Source organism: Papaver somniferum, chromosome 8 (genome assembly GCF_003573695.1).
Source record: "Papaver somniferum cultivar HN1 chromosome 8, ASM357369v1, whole genome shotgun sequence".
NCBI classification, from domain to species: Eukaryota; Viridiplantae; Streptophyta; class Magnoliopsida; order Ranunculales; family Papaveraceae; genus Papaver; species Papaver somniferum.
The window spans coordinates 29,910,378-29,933,766 of NC_039365.1; the positions used below are offsets into that span (position 1 = coordinate 29,910,378).

The 23,389-nt window shown below is 35.0% G+C and overlaps 2 long non-coding RNA genes across 2 annotated transcripts; both read left to right on the forward strand.

The window, feature by feature from the left end:
• The first annotated feature begins 12,404 nt into the window (after window positions 1-12,404).
• LOC113302023 lies at window positions 12,405-15,618 on the forward strand. The gene is made up of 4 exons (XR_003336611.1): window positions 12,405-12,715; window positions 12,807-12,839; window positions 12,949-12,981; window positions 14,876-15,618. It is a non-coding gene; the product is annotated as an uncharacterized LOC113302023 (long non-coding RNA).
• Window positions 15,619-15,758: 140 nt separating this feature from the next.
• LOC113302885 lies at window positions 15,759-17,479 on the forward strand. The gene is made up of 4 exons (XR_003337165.1): window positions 15,759-16,332; window positions 16,547-16,602; window positions 16,929-17,029; window positions 17,111-17,479. It is a non-coding gene; the product is annotated as an uncharacterized LOC113302885 (long non-coding RNA).
• The last annotated feature ends 5,910 nt before the right edge of the window (window positions 17,480-23,389 follow it).

The following is a 23,389-nucleotide window of genomic DNA, read 5'->3' on the forward strand; positions in this document are numbered from 1 at the left end:
TTGAGTTTGAGATACAGGCACAGTTTGTGGTGAAGTATTGTGCCATACATGTGGTGAAGAACTCTATCGTACTTGTGTTTCTCCCACCACTGTATTATGACTATCGAGCAATGATCTGTTGCTCCTGGTGGAATCGGTAAACGCCCATCATCGTTTACAGTTAGACTCAATCCAAATATTGTGTGCTCGTGCCATTCCCGACACGCACCCAAGTGTATAGCCTCCATTTTCCGACTCATCCAATACAAATCGTTCAGTTGGCTCTTCAACTCTTCGTTACTGGAAGTCACATTGTAGTAAGGATAATCACGTTCCATAGCTTACCTTGTGAAGTAATACTTGACATCTCCCAACGAATTTCAGGGTATATTTGACGAAGATGATGAAGAACTTGCACCCGTGGTGGGGTAAGTCATAAAGCATGGCTCTTTTGGAGGTGGCTGACTAGGAACGATATTTGCATCATGAGATAGGCGTGATAACCCAGGAAAATCAAATCCATAGATGTGCATGGTACTGCAGGTGACAACTCGTACCAGGTGACATACTCAACTTCACCAATATCCCTCTTTGTATTTAGTTCATACCTTTCCCAATTGGTTCTTCTCAACTGATCAAAATCTGATCCAGAGGTTTGCATCTGTTGTAACGGGTTAATTGCAATTGCATATATACCTTGTATCTGGAGTGTAAAAAACAACTCTACGGAGAGAATAATCAAGAATACATACCCCATCATTACCAGCATACTGAGGAAAATTAATGTAAGGGTGAACAACAATATTCTTGTGGCTCTGAGTCATCTGTTGAAACCTCTAAACAAAACTGGAAACCGAGACGTTGCTGCCAGTGTCCTTCGCCTAGTTGGTCGAGATGTACATGTCCAAGATTGGAAATCTATGGGTAGCGTCTTTAAGGATTGGTTTACTAACACGGAAGTATGTATACCACCAATACTGCAAGTTATTCCATAATATTAGTGTTTTGACTTAATCTATATTTGTTCATAAAAATTATTTAAATTTAAAAATAATAATGTTGATGTTTACCTCTATGATACCCCAAAAACCAGTAAAGTTAGGTTCACCCATGGACGCTTGATCCAGCCCCACAGTACATTTCTCCTAAAATTGCAGAGCCTAGTCGTAATCTGGTGCTTTGTCAAGATCTTCTAACGCTTGAAGCCAACCAATACGTGATACATAAGTTGAGTTTGGAAAGAATGTCTGACCCAGTACCCATAGGATAAACACCCTTTCGAGTTCAGGATAATCATCTACATATTATGGGTTGGGTAAGGAAAGACTTCAATCCTGAAAATTTATTCTCACTTAGAATTGTTTATGATCTTCACATATTTCCGATTCTATAAACGAGGGAAAAAATGTCTCCCATTTACTATTTGATATCCATTCGTATTGGTTGAATGGTGCCGTCTCTCCCACTCCACTTGGGATCCCACAAATGAAATACAAATCAAGAGGCGTAATTCATATTACAAGAATAATATCAACTATGATTAATTCTTTTGATTATTTAATAATTATTCAAAAAATAAATTTTAAGTTAAGTTAAACAAGCTTACCAATTTCAAAATCCATAACATGTAGCCTGTGCATCGTCGACCACCAACTTTATACCACTGTTGTTGTAATTCTGTTGTTGTGTCTTCCAGGCTTCACACTATAAAGCGAACGCCATGGATATCTGTCAATCCTTTACCGGACTCGAGGGGGTAGACCTTCATAAACAACCTTTAAGTCTGAAAATCCACCTCTCGTTCTATAATAATCCTCAGACCTCTTTTGACCCCCCGACACATGACCTTGTACTAATGATGGAGCAGCAACGACACTCGGCGAAGTAAACTTTCCTTCCCGATTTTGAGAAAAATCTACACCTGTGGAAAGCCGCAGTACCGATTCATTTATTCGATCTCTTTTCTTCTTTACAGAATTGATCTCCCTTGGGAATAAGTTTCTCATACCAGCATCTCATTCACGACTCGGTTATGTAACATTTATGGATGTTTGAAAAATTTCAGGAAAAAAAAAAAGAATTTAAGGAAGCATCTCATTCACGACTCAATTATGTAACATTCATGGATGCTTGATCAAATTTCAAAAAAAAATAAATTAAGGCAACATTAGTAAGTTAGTTTCAAAGGGTTAACGGTTGTATTGTGTGTTGAGCTAATATAGAGACAAGTTTATTCTCTTATAAGTCTTATATATATATTGTGTTTTGAGATTGTTGTGGCCCATTGTTTAAGAGTTGTTATGTATGATCATGAGCAAAAATTTGATGTGAGGTTGCTTTTGTGAAAATAAAATCTTTACTCATTTTAATAATTTATTTCATGAAGGTTGTGGAGATATTCAAACATTAGTTTATACACGCATATTTGATTCCCAAAAGCTGTACTGGCAAGAGTTTGCTAGCTCTTCTTTCATTTTTCCTTTTGAGGAAAGGAATTTCATTAGATAAAATACAGACTCCAGCAACCAGGCCTCATTAAAATGAACACTAAACTGACTCTTTTAAATCTTACTTAAGACTCCATCTAACAAAGAGAGACGTCTAACCATACTTGAGATCTAACACTAATCTGAGATGTTTTGACAAGCTTATCAGCTGCTTGGTTATAGAACCTTCTTTCAGGAAGAAATATGACAATCAAATGAAACTTTTAACTATAGCTTGACACTCCGAAATCAAGTTCTGAATATCCTCCCATTAAAATTTTAAGAAAATCCAAAGTGTTGGGTTTCAATATGTAAACGAAAAACATATGGATGAACATCCAACCATTGCAGCTGTAGAAGATATAACAAACACATAAATCGTTCTAGCAGCCATATTTTACCCTATATTTTGTGGGAACCTAATTAAGAAATTATAATGATTTTATTTTATCGAATTTCTGATAAGTTTATTAATTGATTATTTAAAGATAATTGAGGAGAGGAAATTTATGGTTTGGTTTCAAAGATTTTTCTGGTTTGTGTTGGAATTTGATTGCTTGTGGAAATGGTGAAGTTGTGAGAGAAGTAAAGTGATGAGTGCCAAATATTGTATATATTTATCCCTTTTTGTTGGCATTTTAACTCATCTTTTGTGCATTAATTCTACATTTTATCCCATATTTTGTATTTTCATTGTTTTCAAGAATAAATATTTTTATTAATTAATTTTGCATTTTTAGGTAATAAATAAAGTTCGGATGAGTCGCGGAGCAAAAAGAGCAGAAAAGTAGTGAAAAGCCGGGAGAAATCACGCAAGGAAGCCGCAAAGAATGGTGCGCACAACCTCATTTTCTTCACACAAAAGCGCCTCCGTTCTCAGCCATCAGATCAGTTCTCAGAAGCATCCGATGGTCGCTCCTTCATAGAGCATCAAAATCTGAAGTCTCTGCTAAGCACCACAGCGCTGAAATTCCAAGCCTTCAGATTAGATGGTAGTTGAATCCAACGGTCGCTCTCTTGCTGTTCATCAACGTTTGATATCTCCGCCTTACACTACAACACCTAACCCCATCTAGAGCCGTTAACTTCGTTGTATCAAAAAATCTGACGGTCGCTCTTCGCTTGCCTCCGCATCACCATCCGATCTACCTACCATCTTCACATCCCACGGCCCATCTCACGAAACATCATCTCTTGATGGACCCGCCTCACACCCTAGCGACCGAACCCATCCACCTAACCAAACACCCCCTTCTCTCCCAAACAGTCGAGCCTCTCCTCCATCACCTCCCCTCTGCAGCTCTGCAGAGACACCATGTCCGCCACCACCTTCTACACCTCTGTCACCACCTGCTCCGCCACCCACTCTCTGTCACCACGTCAAACAATGATAACCCATCATTGTTCCCATCTCCCTAGTCCATCTAATTCACTTATTCCACACATTTTCAACCGAAACCCTAAAGTGTGAAATAGGTAAATTAGGTCGAGCTAGAGTGAAATTGAAGGCATGGAGAGGTAGAGAAGGACAAATAGAAGCATGGGTCGACATCAAAATGGAGTGATTGTGTCAAATTGGGTGAGTAATCACCAACCCTAGCTACTGATATTTTGGGTGAAAATGGGTAGAACCCTAATTGTCTGTGGGTATAAATAGGTAGTGTGGGAGTGATGTAAAAACTATGCTTGGATTAGCCGGCATCCAGGACTTTCATGTCCTGTTAATTTTCAATTTCAGCTCAAACTCATTTCTGTTCATGTGTGTAAGTTTTAATTTCATTTATTTTCATATCCTGTTTAAGTTCCTGTTAATATGCTTGGATTAGCCAACATCCAGGACTTTCATGTCCTGTTAATTTCAGTTAAACTTTAGTTCAATTTCAGTTAAACATGCTTGGAATAGCCAGCATCCAGGACTTTCATGTCCTGTTAATGTTTTTAATTTCAGTTCAATTTCATTTATGTTCATGATTGTTATGTTCCTGTTGATATGCATACTTTTAATTTCCTGTTATGTTTCTGTTAATGTTTTTACTTTCATCTCCTGTTAACATGTGTCCTGTTTAGGTGTTGTTCATTGTTAGTTCAGTTAGTTATGTTCATGTTTGTTGTTGCTCACTGTTAGTTAAATGTTCCTGTCATGTTTAAGTTTGCTGTCACAATTGATGGAATGCTAGGCTAGGTATCTGTGAAGCTTTGAACTAATTGTGCAATGGAAGAAATCAGTGCTTATAGCAAGCTGATTTTCTTGCCATTCCTTGTGTATGCTTGTATGCAATGTGCTGATTGTGCAATGGAAGAAATCAGTGCTTATAGCAAGCTGATTATCTTACCATTCTATGTGTGATTGCCTGTATTTTGCCTTAGCCTAGCCTTGCTTCATTTCAGTTTCTTTATCACCCCTGCCCTTGGCTTAGGCCTTGGTTCATCTTGTTTTGTTCTTTGCTTTTGCCATGTGTTGCCCTGTTTGTGTTTCATTTTGTTTATTTTGTTAGCCATCTTCTTTATTGCATTATCTTTGCTTCACTGCCATCTTTGCTTCCACTGCCCTGCTGTTTAGTTTTTGCTTGCACTGCTCTGTGGCTTAGGTCTTTGCCACTGTGTTGTTTTCCTTTGGCTTGTTCTGCTGCAGTTGTTGTTGCTGCTTCTTTTGTGCTGCAGTCTTCTTTCTTTGCACTGCTGCAGCTGTTGCTGCCACTTTTTTCTTCTGCAGCTGCTGTTGCTGTTGCCCTCCTGCAGCTGCTGTTGCTGTTTTCCTGCACTGCTGCTGCTGCTGTTGCTGCTGCTTCCTGCAGCCAAGCTCAGATCCCATCCAACTGAGCCCAAGTTCAAATCAGTGAAGCTCAAAGGCCCAGAAATAGGTTTGAGCCAAAAAACCAAAGCCCAGTTCATTAAGGCCCCAAGCCAAATTCATTGTTAAGGCCTGGCCCAATTCACAAGTGAAACCAAAGCCCAAGTTCATTATTAAGGCCCAGTTCAATTCATTTTAAGACCAACTGAGTCCAAGGCTCAGTCCAATTCAAAGGCCCAAGGCCTAAAGCACTTCATCATTACAAACAAACCAACTAAGCCCAATAGCAATTTTAGAGCCCAATAGCAAACTAGAAGCCAAAATAGCTAAACACACAAAACACTCCCAATCTCTGTGGATCGACCCGTACTTGCACGAGCTACAACCGACGACCGTGCACTTGCGGTATTACTGTAGGCCCCCGTTTTTATTGCGCTCATTTTTATACACCCTGCCGGGGACTACCATAAAGTAGTTTGGATTTTGAAGTGGATAGCTAGAAGAGGATGATTGAAGTAAGTGAGTTCGGTTTTTGGAAGGTTAAGAATTTCATAAGTTAACTGAGGGTAAATAAGGAGCTAAATTGTTATTTGGACTGAGTATGGACTATGGACATTCGATAAGCCCAAATTGAAGTGCCAAAAAAAATTTAATAACAAAATTTCTTTTGAAAATTTTAAATCATTTTACATGAATACTTAGGATGGAGAATATATTTTCGGTAAACCTTTAAGGGAACTTCGTATATTAAGGATTACCACATATTAATCATGATTTCCAATTTAACACAAAAGTTGGATCTAATCAGTGTTTGTAATAAGTGAATCTCGGTTGGGAATCCAACTGTTAAAATCATCCTTCCCGCAAAGTCAACGCAATCCAGAAATTATTTTTTACGAGTACACTCAGCTTTCTCCAGCATCTCATTCACGACTCGCTTATTTAAGATTTATGGATACTTTAATCAAATTTCAAAAAGAATTTTAAGGCAGCATTAGTAAGTTAACTTCGAAGGATTAATGATTTTATTGGGTGTTAAGATATTATAGAGACAAGTTTATGATCCTATGAGTCTTATATATATAGTGTGTTGAGTATGTTGTGGCCCATTGTTTAAGAGATGTTATGTATGATCATAAGCATACATTTGATGTGAGGTTGCTTTTGTGAAAAAAAAATCTTCTCATGTTACAAATTTACTTCATAATATTAAAATGTTAGTTTACACATGTATATTTAATCTCCAACGACTGTATTGGTAAGAGTTTTCCAGCTCTTCTTTTCTTTTTCCCTTTTGAGGAAAGGAATTTCATTAGATAAAAGAGGGAGATACAGACTCTAGCAACAAGACCCCATTAAACACTAAACTGACTCTTTCAAATCTTATTTAAGACTCGATTTAACAGACGGGAGAGACGTCCAACCATACTTGAGATATAATACTAACCTGAGCAGTTTGGCAAGCTTATCAGTTGCCCGATTATAGAACCTTCTTTCAAACATAAATATGATAAGAAATATGACAATCAAATAAAACTCTTAATTATAGCTTGACATTCCACAATCCAGTTTCGAATATTTTCCCATTAAAATTTTAAAATATCTCCAAAATGTTGGGTTTTCAATATGTAAACCAAAAAGACATGGATGAACATCTAAGTACTGTTTCAAATCCTTACTTAAGACTCGGTCTAACAGACTGGGAGGGGGATCCAGCCACACTTGAAATCTAATATTAACCTTAGTTATTTTAACAGGCTTGTCAACTGCCTTATTATATGACCTTTTTTGAAAAAGAAATATGACAATCAAATAAAATCTTAACTGCAGCTTGACACTCCAGAATCAAGTGCTGAATATCCTCCCTTTGATGTTGAACCGTCTCCAAAGGGTTGAGTTTCAATATGTAAACAAAAAAATATGAAGGTTTGGGATTTATAAATGTTGCGAAATTCAACATGTCTCTTCTACTTAATAAAAACGCTAAATAAGAAGATGCTTGACGGGACAAGTATCTAAAGGAAAGATTTTAAAAATAAGGATCCTTCGTGAAATGGTCTTAAACAAGACACATGGATTTGGCAAAGCTTAAAAAGGGGAATTGAAATAGTAAAAAGACATTACATATGAGAAATAAGTAATCGTAATTTTGTTAAGGTTTTCTATCATAATCGGATTTCATATTATAATGCTGATCAGTTCAAGAACCAAGAAATCAAAAGAAATAAAGTCTTGAAAGCTGTGGATTTAATTGAGAAAGACACAAGAACCTGAAACGTGTCAAATATGGACCAGTACTTCAACCAAGATCAGATTACTCAAATACCCACCACCAGAGCCAATTCAAAGAAAGAAAATAAATTAAGGTGAACCCTTAATATGAATAGGAGTTTTACTACTAACTTTGTGTGCAGAAAGATCACTAAAGGAAATATAATTAGCGTGGAAAACAATCCTTCCCAACTGACAAAAAGTGTTTGGTTAAAATGATGGAACAATATTTTTCCAGTTAATGGTAATATAGGAGTTTACATAAAAGAAATGGATGGCATGACCAATGTGAAATGAAAAAAAAATTGAAACAACTGCTCAGCTCATGTTGAAGTGTCACTACGCATAAGTAATATGGTTGAGAATTTACTCTTCTCTGCACGTCTCTAGCTCAAGGCACAGTGATTACAGACCTGGAGCAAGAGATGGTTTGAATCTTCTTCAATTGAGGATTATAACCCATGTATTATAAACCTAGATGTTGTTTCTCTCTAGCATACGTGAGTCTTTGAAAATATAGCGTATCTTCCTAGACGCATAATAATTTTTCTTTATGACATTCCATGTGGAGCATGATATCACAAATAATCATTTGGGGATCGCACCGTTGAAACCTAAAAATCTTGTTTGGAAACGACTTCCATTGAATTTGATGAAACTTAACATTGATGATTTCATGAAAACGAACAATAACGTTGCTGATTTTGCTATGGCTATGTGTGAACAATAACTTTGCTGGTTTTGGAAAAATGAAATAGATTCCTAAAATGTTTAGGAAACCAAACCAAAGTAAGGAAGTATTCCTACATAAGTAAATACATTCCTTGTAGGTTAAACAAACCAAACCAAAAGCTATAAATAAAGATATTTAGCTCATCGCTAAGGACATATAGATAGTGCAGTTTTTTGAGACCGACATATCTAGAGAGGGAGGTTTGTAAGACAAGTCACCTAGATACAATTGCTAGAGGTATTATAAAAGCAAGCTTCACAAACAATTTAAGACTACCTACTGTTTAGAGAGATTGTGAGCGTAACAAATAATTTGTAATAAGTTTTCTTGTTCATAATCTAGAGAAGATAATTTTTTTCGAATCGGTTCCTTGTGTTTTCATATTTTCTACTTCCGTCTATCATTATTCTGGGTTCCGCCTCTATAATAATAGTCATCAAGGTATATAGATCTTCCATATTATTGCGAGCATAACAAAGAGACAATTTGTAATTGTTTTCTTGTTCATAATATAGAGAAGATATTTTTTGCGAAATTACGTATTTGTGTGTTATGTTTCTACTTTTCGTCTATTAATTCTGAATTCCGCCTCTAATATAATAGTTACTGGGGTATATAGATCATACGTATCAAGTTGATAACAAAGCTAGGTTAGTTTCTGAAAACGCAGGGGTATAACAACCACACCCAATATTTCGTTCGACAATCTGTATGGACTAAACTCCAATATAGTTCTGAGAGCACCAACTTAAAAGCGAGACTCAATCAAGAAATATATCAAAGAGCTTTATCTCATTCTCAATACAATCATCAAATCGAACATATAGAAATATGTGAGCCTGATTGATGTAAGAATAACTTGGACGGTACCAAAGACCAATGCCCAAGTGTCAATCAATTTCTATCCAATAAACAAGGTCGGATTTATCAACTGTGATTGAACTACACACATCCTGTGATATTTCAATTATATAAACAAATATAATGCGGAAAAGAAATAACAGAGACGCCAGAAAATTTTTTAACGAGGAAACCGCAAATGAAAAAAAAAACCCGGGGCCTAGTCCAGCATTGAACACCACACTACTGTATTAAACCGCTACAGACTCTAGCCTACTATAAGTTAACTTTGGACAGGAATGTAGTTGAGCGCTAACCAAGTCTCAAACCGATTAAGGTACAGTCGCGTTCCTTATGCCTTTTGAATCCCAGCAGACTCTGCGCACGTGATTCGCTTAGATGGTCTCACCCACAATTAAGAGTTGCTACGACCCAAAGTAAAAAACTTATAAACAAATATGTCTCGCACAGATATGTCTATTCTGGTTGTTGTTTCCATATTTAGATAAATCAAGGTGAACAGGAAACTCAACTAATAATCCGGTCTTATACTCCCGAAGAGTAGCCTAGAAATATTAGTCACCTCACAATAACCTAACTGATTAACATAAGAAGTTATTGTGGAATCACAAGAGTCTGAGATGAAGAACTGTTGTGATTACTTTTTATATCTTACCTATCGGAGATAAACCTCGAGTAAATCTTAGGGAAGATCAAACTCAATACGATAGAAAAAGTAAGATCAGAATATAAAACTACAGAGAAATAGTTGGATCTGTCTTCACGAATCCCAAATGAAGTCTTCAATTCGTTAACCTGATAATGGTTTTAGAAAACCTAGGTTAAAGAAGAATCGACTCTAGTTTGCAACTAGGACACACGGAAGTGTCGGGATTAGGTTTCCGATATACTAGAGTTCTCCCTTATATAGTCTCTCAAATCAGGGTTGCTTACAATCAATGCTAAGATGACATAGTAACAAATCAATTGATATTTACCGTTAGATAAACTCCTGATTTAAGATTCAAGCTAAGTCTGCTTAGAAACTAAACAATCAATTTCCACCGTTAGATGGTATTAGCTTGATACACACAAATGAAATATACCTATATTTGGATATTGGTAAATAGTATCTAAACGTTTATAACCGTTGGCTCAATAATAGTTAACCGAAGTTAGCCATATTAACACTTATAACTTAGCCATATTCATCTAACACTTCTAGATCAAATATGATGATCAATTAACCATGATATATAATAAAATGAATCTAAATGTGTTTCAAGAGAGTTGTTCAATTGTTCACTATATCATAAAAATATACATGAACAATTGAAACATATTCGGTCTGGTTTGTAATTGTACAAAGTACTTATACAAGAACCAATTCATGAACATAATGCCACGGTTTGCAAAAAAAGTTTCGCATACCTTATATCATTAAATTTCCACGGACTTTAGTTCGCAAACTGAGTTTGCAAACGAACCTGAGTTCATGAGTATAAAAACCATACTTACCGATTTTAGAACCTAACCACTGCGTTCGCAAACAGAGTACGCGAACAACAGTTCTGGACTTTGGCCTTGTCGTGTCGTTCGCAAACAGAGTACGCGGACAACTGTTCCGTACTTATCCTTGCCTAGGCATTCGTAAAAAGAGTACGCGAATAACAACTCCGAACCTTTTCACAGGTAAACCCGTTCGCAAACATGGTTCGCAGGAAAGAGTTTCGGACCTGAACTAGAGCTTCACAGTGCATATACAAAGGATACATACTGTGTTATATCCAGGCATTGGCTAAAACTCTCATTTAATCATTGAAACATCCTTAGAAGACAACATTGGTAGTCTTACACATACCACTAGCTTCAAGTAATTTTCAAGTGATTAATCGATCAATACGAAACTTCCCAAGCTAACATCAAATGATTGTCTCACACAAATCATGTAAGATGTTCAAGGTAATTTTCACATGATCATCTTGACTTATATTTAGTTTCCAACAAATAAATTGTTTCCACCTAAACTTGTCAAGTAGATGATGAACTTAGCTAAAGCTAACAGCTTCCAACACGTATTTCGAGAAATAGATAAACAAGATAAACTCGGCTCAAAATTTTAATTGTATATACTGTAAAAGTATATATAGTTATACGAGTTAGTCTCATTAGAAGATAGAATTAAATAGACTTCTTAGTGATAGATAAATTTTAGTCTCCACATACCTTTTGTTGATGAAGTTCCTCCAAGCTCTTCAGTAGATTTTTTTCTTCAAATGGTGAACGCCGTGAAGTCTAATGCTGAACTATACACTTATATCCTTATCCGAGACATATCTATAAGTAGACTAGAAATCAAGTGTATAGTTTTGATCAACTAAACTTGAAAAACAAGCTTGAGCTAGCAACGTTTACGAGTTCGACCGAGCAGTGCTCTAACAGTTTCTTTTAGGAAAAATTATTGTGGTTTATGGTTTTATCGTGATCTCTCTACAAGCAACTTGGTGAGTTACTTAAAAAAAAAGTTATATGTTATAAAAACAAGATGACCGTGGTGTGGTTGAAGTTAGGTAAGAAACGTAAAAAGTAAAAAGTTAAAGAAATTGGGATACAGATCATTTCGTATCCTCGATCAGATTGGTGATAATATATTTCGGCCTGATTTATCACCTTATTTGGGGACTTATTCAGTAATTAATATTGAATACTTACATATTTTTGAACCACCATTACTGGATCATGATGGAGATGACAATATGATTGTACCACATGTGAAAGACTTGTGGTTTGACCAAGAAAACTACACCATCTGGCCCGACTTGAGACATATCGATTTTTTGGGTTCGAGACACATATATATGTCTTTAGTGCTTCCAATCATATAAGAGTCTCAAATAAAAAATATGAGTAGCTTTAATTCTGATTTTTCAACTACTCTTACAAGTGTCTTAAAACGTGTCTCTATAAAATTTAATAACTTTAATATATATCTAATTTATCATTTCTTTTTTATTATAATCCCATATTATTTCCCTCCAAACTCCAAACTTCCCTCCAAAATTCCCTCCCTTTCCAATTTTCTAAATCTCTCCCATTATTTTCCCTCTTAAATTTTCCCCCAACATTTTTTCCCCTCAAATTTCCCCTCCAAATCTTTGTCTCACACCAAATCATTTTGAACATGATTTACATTTATTCCCACCACTTATTTTAGTTCCCACCTTTATTTTGGGTTGTTTTGAAATTTAGGCGATATTTAATTTAATAAAAATCTGGTCCTTAAAACAATAAAGCCACTCGTCGAACTATCCCTCTCTCTCACTTGTTTTCATCGACTTCTTCTCGAACTTTACTTTTCTCGGCTCAAAAAAAAATCAGAGAAAAATGAGTGAAATCGGTTAAGAGAAACTGAGTAACAAAAACCTAAATCAACTCGAAACCAGAAACTAAACCAAAAAGCTTCAACTGATGTATGATTTGCTGACCTAAAAACTCGTATCAAAAACCCTAATTTACAAATCTCTATCTTGAAAATTCAACTGATACTCTTAGATTGAAACTCTCAGAAGAAGATTCAATTGAAGAATTAGAAACCCTAGAAATCTCTATCCTCAGGTAAGACATATAACTTTTACATAAATCGAAATTATTTTGATTGACAAACCCTAAAATTTTGATTTCTAATTTCTGTGTTTGAAATTTGCAGAAGAAGATTGAAGTAAAATCTTTGGAGATTCAGGTATTACCTCTAACCCTATTTGTTTGTTGTATTCTCTCTATAAATCGAAATTATTTTTATTGATGACCCTAAAATTTTGATTTCAAATTTTTGTGTTTGAAATTTGTAGAAGAAGATTCAAGTAAAATCTTTGAAGTTTCAGGTATTACCTCTAACCCTATTTGTTTTTTTTTTTTTCTCTCTCTCTCTCTCTATTTTGGAAGTTGTGTCTTTGATTTATGTTTTTATGAACTGATTCCATTTAAGGGTTATGTCTTTGGTTTTTCACTATTGGTCTGTGAGTTTTGAAAGTTAAAGTGTTTGATATTTAGCTTAGAGAGTAAGGTTCATGAGTATGATATAGGTGTATGATCTTTAACATTTACTTGCAGTTGTAGAAGTGTTGAGTGCACTTAGTTTTCTGCCAGTATTTTAACACGAGAGATGCTGCTTTTGTGCACAACTTCATCATGTCTTTGCCATGTTTTCTGGTGGTTTTTAATTCATGTTAGTGTAGCTGAATAGCATATTCTTAATTTGATTTTTTTTTTTGAATCTCATAGAAATTCAACTCTTTCTCAAACTTGGGTTTTTATCATATTTCAATTTAAGTTTGTAGAACAATAGATTCATATTCATCATTGTTTCTCAAGGTTAGTAAATTACAATCATAAATGTTGAATCTTTTTGTTTGTAGTTGATGTAGAGACCAGATAAACAAGTTAAACAAGTAAGGGTTTCAGTTTTTTGTGTTTTTCTTAAAATATATTAGATCTCAGATGAATTGCACATTTTTTTTTCTTTTGTTAGCTGATTCATTGTGATTTAAGCATGGTTTGTGAGTTTTGCTAGGTGTGATAATAACATATTTGATCTTTAAGAACGATTATGATTATGGTATAAGATTGTTGTTACATGTTTTGCTGGTTACTATAACATGTTTCAGTTGACAGCATTTGGTTATTCGACGATGTTTTATAGATTGATTGATGTGTTTTTTCTTATGTATACTCTGCATTAATTTTCATTTAAATTTTAGAGTGTTATCATATTTGAGTTTGTCTTGTTTTAGTAATGTATTAAAAAAGAACCTTCTGCTGCAATTTTAGTTTCTGTTGGTGTTGATGCTTGTGTGAAGATTGTTGTGTTTGGTCCTTGATTAACATACCATGTTATGTTGTTGTAGAATGGTGCAAGTAGGTGATAAGGTTTGGATGAATGAAGAAGATAGGTTTAGTGATGTTTATAGAGAAGGGGTGTCTGATTTTATCGATTTTGCATATAGTAACAGGATAAAAAGTTCACCATTATGTCCATGTCCTTGCCGTATTTGTAGAAATAAGTATTCTCTGTCTTTTGCTCTAGTCAAGTATCATTTAGAAAGACACTTAATAGACAAGTCATATGAAATTTGGTGTCTACATTGGGAGAAGTCCACCACATCATCACAAGTAGTGCTGGAACATGTAAAAGAAAATGTGGATGTTGAAAATGTAGGTGTAGACAATGTAGAGGAAGAAATTTCTGTTGAGGAACATGTAGAAGAGAAAATTAGCGATGAACAATGTTGATTAGGGGATTTTGTCGATAAGGCGTATGGAGTATTTGAAGGGTTAAATAAGGATGTGAACGAAGGTGGTGAGGAGAAAGACCTAGGTAAGAAATACCACAAGTACAAGGAGTTGGTGAAGGAAAAGATTTATCCAGGTTATAAAGGTGATGAAACAACACTTAGTGTAATTGTAGAACTACAACATATGAAAAAGATGTTTGGTTGGTCAGGAAATAGTGTTACACACCTCTTGGGACGACTGAAAAATTGGTTCCCAAAAGGCAACACCTTTCCTGCAAAATACCCAACAATGAAATCTATGCTGATAGATCTAGGAATGAAGGCTGAGTCCATTCATGCGTCTCCTAATCATTGTGTTCTGTACCGAAAAGAAAATGAGAAGGAGATGTAGGCAGTATGTTCAAGTTCTAACCTGTTGTAATGTAGGCAGTATGTTCAAGTTTAATAGTGTATAGATAATGATTTTATCTATTATTGTTCTTAGGAGATGTTGAACTGCATGAAACGCAAGGCACCTACATCATCGGCTCGTGTAGGCACTCCCAGCCCAGAGAAAGGGTCAAATTCTCACTTAGGTCATCAACATGATCAAGGCTTGGATCATGATGACAATATATCTAATGAATTTCCTTCCTTGCAAGTTCAACTGCTAGATAATAGAAGAAGGGTTGTTGCATCAGGATGTATTGTTGTCGGCGATTATGTTCATTGTAGAAAGGTGAAGCCAACAGAGAATAGGATCTATGTCGAGGGAGTTCATGATCAATCTGCTTTAATATGGGATGGTACACAAGGAGATGACTCTTACTTTTTGAAGGATCTAAAACTACCTACTTTTCTGATCTGGTCTGAGGATAGGTTGCGGTTGGTGCCAGCCAAGGTCTGCTAACATCCTAGTTTGTAATCTTTTTGTGTTCTTTTGCGTAATGATGATAGGTTCAACACAAGCATATCAACCAGTTGGCAGAGCATTTCTATATTTTTGGTTTTTTTGGTGTTCTTTTTTGTTATTTCAGATGTAGTTATGCTCTTTTGTGCATATCAAGGACAGGTTCGACACTAGCACATGGCAAATTCAACTTGTTGCATATACGAATTTGCTTGTTAGTGTCCTTTTTTGTTTATTCCAACCTTTGTAGTGTTGTCTAGCACAGTGAGGTTAGGTTTTTTTGGGGTCTGTAACTGCCATACTTACTTAATATAATTATCTTATTAATTTGGTGTTCACCAAAACCTTCTTAACTCCGCCAATGCTTGCATTGTCGGTCCCAAGCCCGGATAAAGGAGGAGGGAGAAGGATTGATTTATACTCTCAGTATCAACTACTAACCCTTGTATCCTTTTTAATTTCAGCTGGTTAGCGGACATGAAGGAGAGCTACTCATTCATGGTACCTTTCAGGTCCAATTCTATCCTATATAAATGTACAACCAGGACAGAATGATCTCCCACAAGTAAGTCGATTTTTCCACACTTACTACCCTTGTAAATGAATTCATGATCATGTGAGAGGTAGACCACATGTTTAAGGCAGGCGGGAAATAAACATCTAAGAATTTGACTTGTTTGGTAATAGAAGTTTAAATGGTAGGTATAACATTATAAGACTGAATGAGTTGGGAACCACCATTATGTTGTGCATTTTGTAACTGGGTATTGCTTTCTGTAATTGGGTGCTGCTGTAAATGCAGGAAGAAGTGTGGACATAGCAACTGGGTATTGCTTTTTGTACTTTTTCAATAAATTTTGCCATCTATTTCCATTTGTGGTCTGTGTAGGTTTTCTGATATTCTTTATGATTATGTTCAAACTGGTTTTCTTATTTGCTTGTTTGAACTGCAGTTGAGGCCAAAGAAAAAGATCAAGCAGATGCAAATCATGCAATCCTGAAAATTTTGGTGGGCGCAAAGCCGAAGAATTCGTTTTCTAGCTTCTCAATTGGTACTCTTACTTCCAAACAATTGAAATTGTGTGTTTTACTCAAAAATATCGTATTTGAATTTGTGTAATAGGTCTAGTTCTACTATCTTTTACTGTTAATCACAGATTGAATTATGTCTTTCAAGACAGATAAAATTCTTGAAATCAGCTATTTATCTGTGATGTTCTTGATAAGGATCCCTTTGATCTGATTTGGAAATTTCTTTGTTTGTAGGTGTAAAAGATAATCCTTTGAAGCAACCCAGGGCACAACAGAAAGAATATGATCAGGTATAACTATGTACTTTCTTATCTTGGAGTTAGTACAGTAATTGTTTAAGTACAATAACTGTTTTAGAAGCTTGACTGTTCTGTTACCACTTACCATTAAGCAACACATCCACATATAACTAATCCGTTTGATGTGCTTCAACCAATGAAATTTTAGATATTTGAATCTGAATCTGAATTCTGACATACCTATTTCACATCATTGGGGTATTGATTTCCTGTATATTTCCACTTTCTGAACTGAAAACTATCTTTTGACCTTATTACTTTACATATAGCACCAGGTCCCTAACAGTTTTCACTATTTCTATTGTCTCTCTTTGTAGACTGACTTGCAAATCTTCAGGAGAAGAAAAAGGCAACTTTATGTTTGGTGGTGCTAGACTAAACAAAAGTGGAAAGATCAGAACAAGAAGCTATAGTAAAGGTATATGTCTGGAAATTGTTCTCATTTGTTCTGTTTCTTTGGTATGTAAACCGACTCCTAGAGATGTTCTGTTTACATCAGGTGGCATTATAAGGAAATCAGAAGACAAAGTTGGATAAGCGTAATACAATTTGAGTGAACAAGTTGTAGGTAATTTCCTAAATTCTTGTAGAAAATGTATCCAATGCATATGCATGATGAAGTCCGGTGACATTGATTGAACAAGAAAATCTAAATATGCTCAACCTTGATCCTAAATTCTAGAGACAGACCTGTTATTCATGGTTTGTTTTGTTAAAATTAAAATTCAGATCAAAGAAATAGAATTGATTGATTGTATGGATGGATGGATTTGTATGTGATAATAGAATTTTGATCGAATAAGGTTTCATATTTGATTGGGAATGGAGTGGCTGTATATACTTGTATTCTGGTGCCGGAAATAAAATGTGCAGGCGGAGAAAATTTTAAATATATATTTTTTTTATTTAAAATATGAATTTAATTTGAGAAGAATTTAAGCGTCTCTTAAATTTTTTATGCGTCGCTTTAAATAACCAGAACAATATAATTGGTTCGCTTAATTATCCGTCGGTAAATAATTATGAGACACATATAAACGTCTCAAAACTTAATTAAGATACGTTTATAAGTGTCTCTTAATATGTCTCAAAACGTTCCCTATGCCAAAATTGAGATACTTATATGTGTCTCATAAAATCAACGCAACACATATATATGTCTCGAAACCGTTGATTTGGTATAAAACCACTCAAAGAAGAATCCATTATGGAGCGAAGAGTGACTAAGAAAAAAAAAGGAGATAAGGACACTTTTCTAATTGGAAGTCAAAGTGAAGTTCCCAGTGAGGAGAGATGGTTCAGTAGGGTGAAAAGAACTCTCAAGTTTCTTAGCCTCTAGTTCTAACTTTGACAGGAGTTCAAGTTCTTAAAAGGGGCCATGATACAAGTGTATTCCTCTTTTTAGGAACTAGTGATCCTCAAGATAGTTCGAGGATAAAATTTTAATTTCGAAAGGAATACTGAGTTTAGATAGTATTCATAGAGAAAGAAATAGATTCCTAGGAGGTTTGGGAAACCAATCCAAAGCACGAAAGTATTCCTAGATAAGGAAATAGATTCCTAACAGGTTCCGAAAAAGGAAATAGATTCCTAAGAGGTTTGGGAAATCAAATCAAAGTAAGGAAGAATTCCTAGACAAGGAAATGCATTCCTTGTTGGTTTGAGAAACCAAACCAAAAGCTATATATAAATAGAGACGTTCATCTCATAGCTAAGGACATCTAGATAGTATGACTTTTTGAGACTTATCGACATACCTAGAGAGGGAGGTTTGTGAGATAAATGATCAAGAGAGAATTTTATGAGACAATTAATAGAGGTATTGTAAAAGCAAGCTTAGCAAACAATTTAAGGTTATCCATTGTTTAGAAAGATTGCGAGCGTAACAAAGAATTTGTAATAAGTTTTCTTGTTCGTAATCTAGAGAAGATAATTTCTTCGAATCGGTTCCTGGTGTTTTTGTATTTTCAAGTTCCGTCCATTATTATTCTGAATTCCTTCTCTATAATGATAATCATCAAGGTATAGAGATCTTCCATAGTATTGTGAGCATAACAAAGACTGAAATCTAGTAGTTTTCTTGTTCATAATATAGAGAAGATATTTTCTTCAAAATTACGTTTTCATGTGTTCTATTTATATATTTCATCTATTATTATTATGAATTCCGCCTCTATAATAATAGTCACCAAGGTATAGAGACCATACGTATCAAGGAGTTAAAGATTTCTCATATTATTATTGAATGAGACAATCTGACAGTTGTGTCTAGTGTCAATTACGAGTTCGGATCTTACCCCTGAAGAACGAACCTTTTACGATGCAATAATATTTTAGGTGTAGATTAAATAAAGTGAGAGTAGGGGTATTTATGTGAGTTTGAGAGATCAAAATCATACAGAGCTCCCCTAACAAAAAAATGTTCGCTCGAGTGCCGCTTATATCATAAAGAGAGGAAACGGGGTTGATCTTAGAAAGGGAAGCAGATAAAGAATGAGAGATCACGGTGGTTACGTGTTTTTAGGAAATATCTTAGAATTGTGAATATCAAGTTCTTAGACATTGCTGTAAACTACTACTCTGAGAATTTTCTGATGTTTCCGAGAGATCACTTGGTATTTTCCATATATTTTCTGAGTAGGTGGAGTTACCTATCCATAATAGTAGTAACACACCAGTCTCCCGTAAGAAGTGGAAATCTTGTTGAAAATAGAAGAGTCAAGAAGACTCGAGAAACTCAAGAATATATAAACAAACGTGGTAAAATGTTTTCCGCATTGATGGGAAAACTAATTTCTACTTGTTCAATTATCTCTTCTTTTGCTCCACGTTTATCATGACTGAATCTCTTTCTGTTATGAGTGTGAGCCGGCATACCGCATCTGTCGTAGATCGGCATACCAAAACCCCAATGAATATCCCTCCATGTGACATGTTTAATGTCCCTTATAAATAAATAAGTAGAGTCAATGTGATGCTACTGTTGAGCTGACAAACAGAATCGTGGAGACTGCTTGGTCAAGTAATTGACAGATGAGCCTCATAGGAACTCAATTATTTCTAAACAGGTTGAATCTAGCAGAACTCAACAACTTTTGTACATCGTTGGATAAAAAGCAGGGATAAGATTTTATTCTAACTCATTTACCCTTTGCAGATCACATTAATGGTCCCTATGTGGTTGAGCATGTTGCCATTCTTGACATTTTCAACACTCAGAGTTGATTCTGCGGTACCACAAATTTGGTACATTGGTCTAGTTCATCTTTGGAGGACGCCACATATGAGGATACTTCACATGTTTAAGCTCATTTTATAGATTCCATCACAAGGATCTTTAAATGGGATAAGCCTTGTCCTGTACCCTTTATGATTGTCTATGGGCTTGAGCCCTTTTTTGTTTGGTTTTTGCTTTTCTTTATCTAGGAATTACCAATAGGTACCATTATAGTGTTCTTAGTTAGTGGCAGGTCCACCCATTAAAGCCCACTAATCAGAGGTCCATAATTAAAAGAAAACATGAAAATGGACCAAATTTTTTAAGCCCAGGTCCTGTACACGTGCGAGACCAAAGATGTGTATTTCAAAAATTCCTAAAATAACCTTCACCTAACAAATAACATTTTAAGTTTTCTATATTCTCGATCAAAAAAATTCAGATCGGTTTTCTTCTCTCCTTTCTCTTTCTTCAGCTGTTGTTGGTGCTGATGAATTTAGACGTAGGGTTTCTGAAGGTCGCCCTCTTTTTGCAGGTATGTTATCTAATCTTTTCTATAATGTTTGTTTTCTGTTATGCTTTCAACTGAATCATAAAGATTAGATCGATTTCATGATTTTGGTAACTCGATTATAATGATGTTCTCTATGTTAGTGATTTCTGTGATTTACATTGTTTATATTTCTATTTGTGAATTGCTTTTTTTGTTTTTGTTTTTATAAATCTTCTTTGTGATTGTTCGATTCTGTTGTTTCTCATAGATTCTTAAAAAAGTGAGAGATCTATGCTTTCGATTTCGTTATCTTTCTGTTTTCGCTTCAAAATCAGGCTTGTTTATACTTTCAGATCGTATTATCCAGCAGTACATATAAGGAATACTCATAAAGATCGGTCATTTTTGTTCTTTTTTTATGAATCTTGTTCATATTTATTCTGTTATTTGGTTAGATTATCATGTTTTTAATGATTTTTGCTGTCGATTTTATTATTTTTCTGTTTTCGATATGTTTGTACTTTCAGATCGTATTATCCATCAGTACATATATGGAATACTCATAGAAACTGCTCTTAGATTCTGGTTCTTTCATAGATCTCTATTTTTTTAGTTTGATCCATCAGTACATATGTGAAATACCGTATTATGTGCTTCGATTCTGTTGTTTCTCATAGATTTTTAATTATTCTTGTCATGAAGTTGATTTGTAGTTCATGAAACTGCAGTACATATATGACATACTCATTGAAACTTCTCTTAGATTTTGTTTCTTTCATAGATCTCTCACTTTTTTAGTTTGATCCATCAGTACATATGTGAAATACCGCATTATGTGCTTCGATTCTGCTGTTTCTCATAGATCCTTAATTATTCTTGTCATGCAGTTTATTTGTAGTTCATGAATCTGCAGTACATATATGGCATACTCATAGAAACTGCTCTTAGATTCTGTTTCTTTCATAGATCTCTCACTTTTTTTAGTTTGATCCATCATTACATATGTCAAATACCATATTATGTGCTTAGATTCTGCTATTTCTGATAGATCCTTAATTATTCTTGTCATGCAGTTTGATTTGTAGTTCATGAATCTGCAGTACATATATGGCATACTCATAGAAACTGCTCCTAGATTCTGTTTTTTTCATAGATCTCTCACTTGTTTTAGTATTGATCCATCAGTACATATGTGAAATACTGTGTATTAATACTGTTACATCTTTGTCACATTTACAGGATCAAAACATGTCTGATGCTGAGTGATCCAATCCAAATACTTACTCCTATGCATACATCTATTATAAGCATCATCATTTTGCCTTCCTTCTGGCAACCAGGCTATGTAATGCTGGTATTAATTGATAGTCCCGACAGTTCCTTCATAAATGCCTTTCTACATGGATCAGAGAGTGTACCAGCTCATTGTATACTGATGTCTACTTTCCGAATGATTCATATACAGGTTTGTACTCGCCATTTTCTTTGTGCTTTCTCTTTGTGTTTTCATGAATCTTCAGTACATATGTCACATACTGATAGGAAGTGCTCTTTGTTATGTTTGATTCAGTACGTATATGAAATACTGAAATAAATGATCTTTGTTACGTTTGATTCAGTACTGGAATTGGATATGAAGATGATCTGGAGATGCAGTTCAGAACTTATTGGAAGAAATGACAGATTTTGAATGATAGGAACAAGAGTTGCTATTGGTTCAGATTTGCAAGCTTGTGAAATTGGTGGTGGTCTTGATAAAGTTACAAATTGGTTGTGATGTGTGTTTGAAAGAAGGTGTGATGAAAATGGATTTGGAGGAACATAGAAGGTTGGGTTGCTGATGTAAACTGAAGATACATATGAGATAAAGGAGGAATTGTATGTGGTGATTACTGTGAACAAAATCAGTGGATGAGATGTTCGTCTCAATGGGTTTATGAAGATGGTAGTGATATGTAAACAAGAAAGAAGAACAAGTCTGTGTTGCAGCTGAATTGAAATGACAATGGTGTTGATGTAGCTGTTGCAGTTGTGGTTTAAGCTAAGAAGATTGTGATGCAGCAAGAGAGAAGATTACTGAGAAATAAAATAGTAGAAGTACTCAAATTTGTAAACAGTGTAGCAGATATGTACTCAAATTTGTAAACAGTGTAGCAGATATGTACTCAAATCTATGGTCCTTTATATGTTTTAATTAAATTTGGACCTCCAGATAAATGAAATCCTGATTTGGTAGAAGTATGTTATTTCACACGTACTTAAACAGTGGGGTATATTAGTCATTTCCATGTTTTCAAATAACTTTGGACCTTAGGATAAGAGTAAAATCCAGTTGGACCCTACTATAAATAACCTTATGGGCTTAGGACCAAACAAGAAATTTTCCTTTCTTTGTACAACGTTATTTTAAGAGAGTTGGGAAATAATTGATCTAGGTGATTAGTCTCAAGTTTCTCAGTTTGAGATTGATGTAATTATAACCGTTGACGGATTAAGTGAGAGTATTTAAGAAAAATGATCGTAAAAGTCTTGCTTAATCGAAAGTTATTTTCTTAAAAAGAAATTCCCGCTTTATTTATAGAGATAATATAAGGTAGCTTGCTATCACCAAATTCATGAAAGTTTTGTACTGATAAACACATTTTTGTGTCCGATTTGTCTCGATTCTATATATTGTTAGGGTTCGTTTTTGTACTTATTATGGTGTTTTATTTATTTGTAGGTATTTTTGGCCAATAAACATTTTTGGAAAAAATTGGCTCGAAAAGTTGTCGGAAAGCACCCGGAGGACACTTGCTATTCGGACTCTCACTTTGGATAAGGGGTAACCTAATTACTAAGGGGTATCCCATTTCCAGGTAGTTGCTAATCGCACCCCTACCTTGGATAAGGGGAAACCATCTTCAAAATTTCAAAAAACCAGGTTTTGGCGGGAAAATAGGTGCAGTGAAGAACAGTTTTGGCAATCGTGATTTGGAGGAGTTTGAGGTCGATTAAACCTATGATTTTCATAGGATAGACTCCTTATGGGTCTAGGAATCTGATATGGGTGTTTAAATCGATTAGAC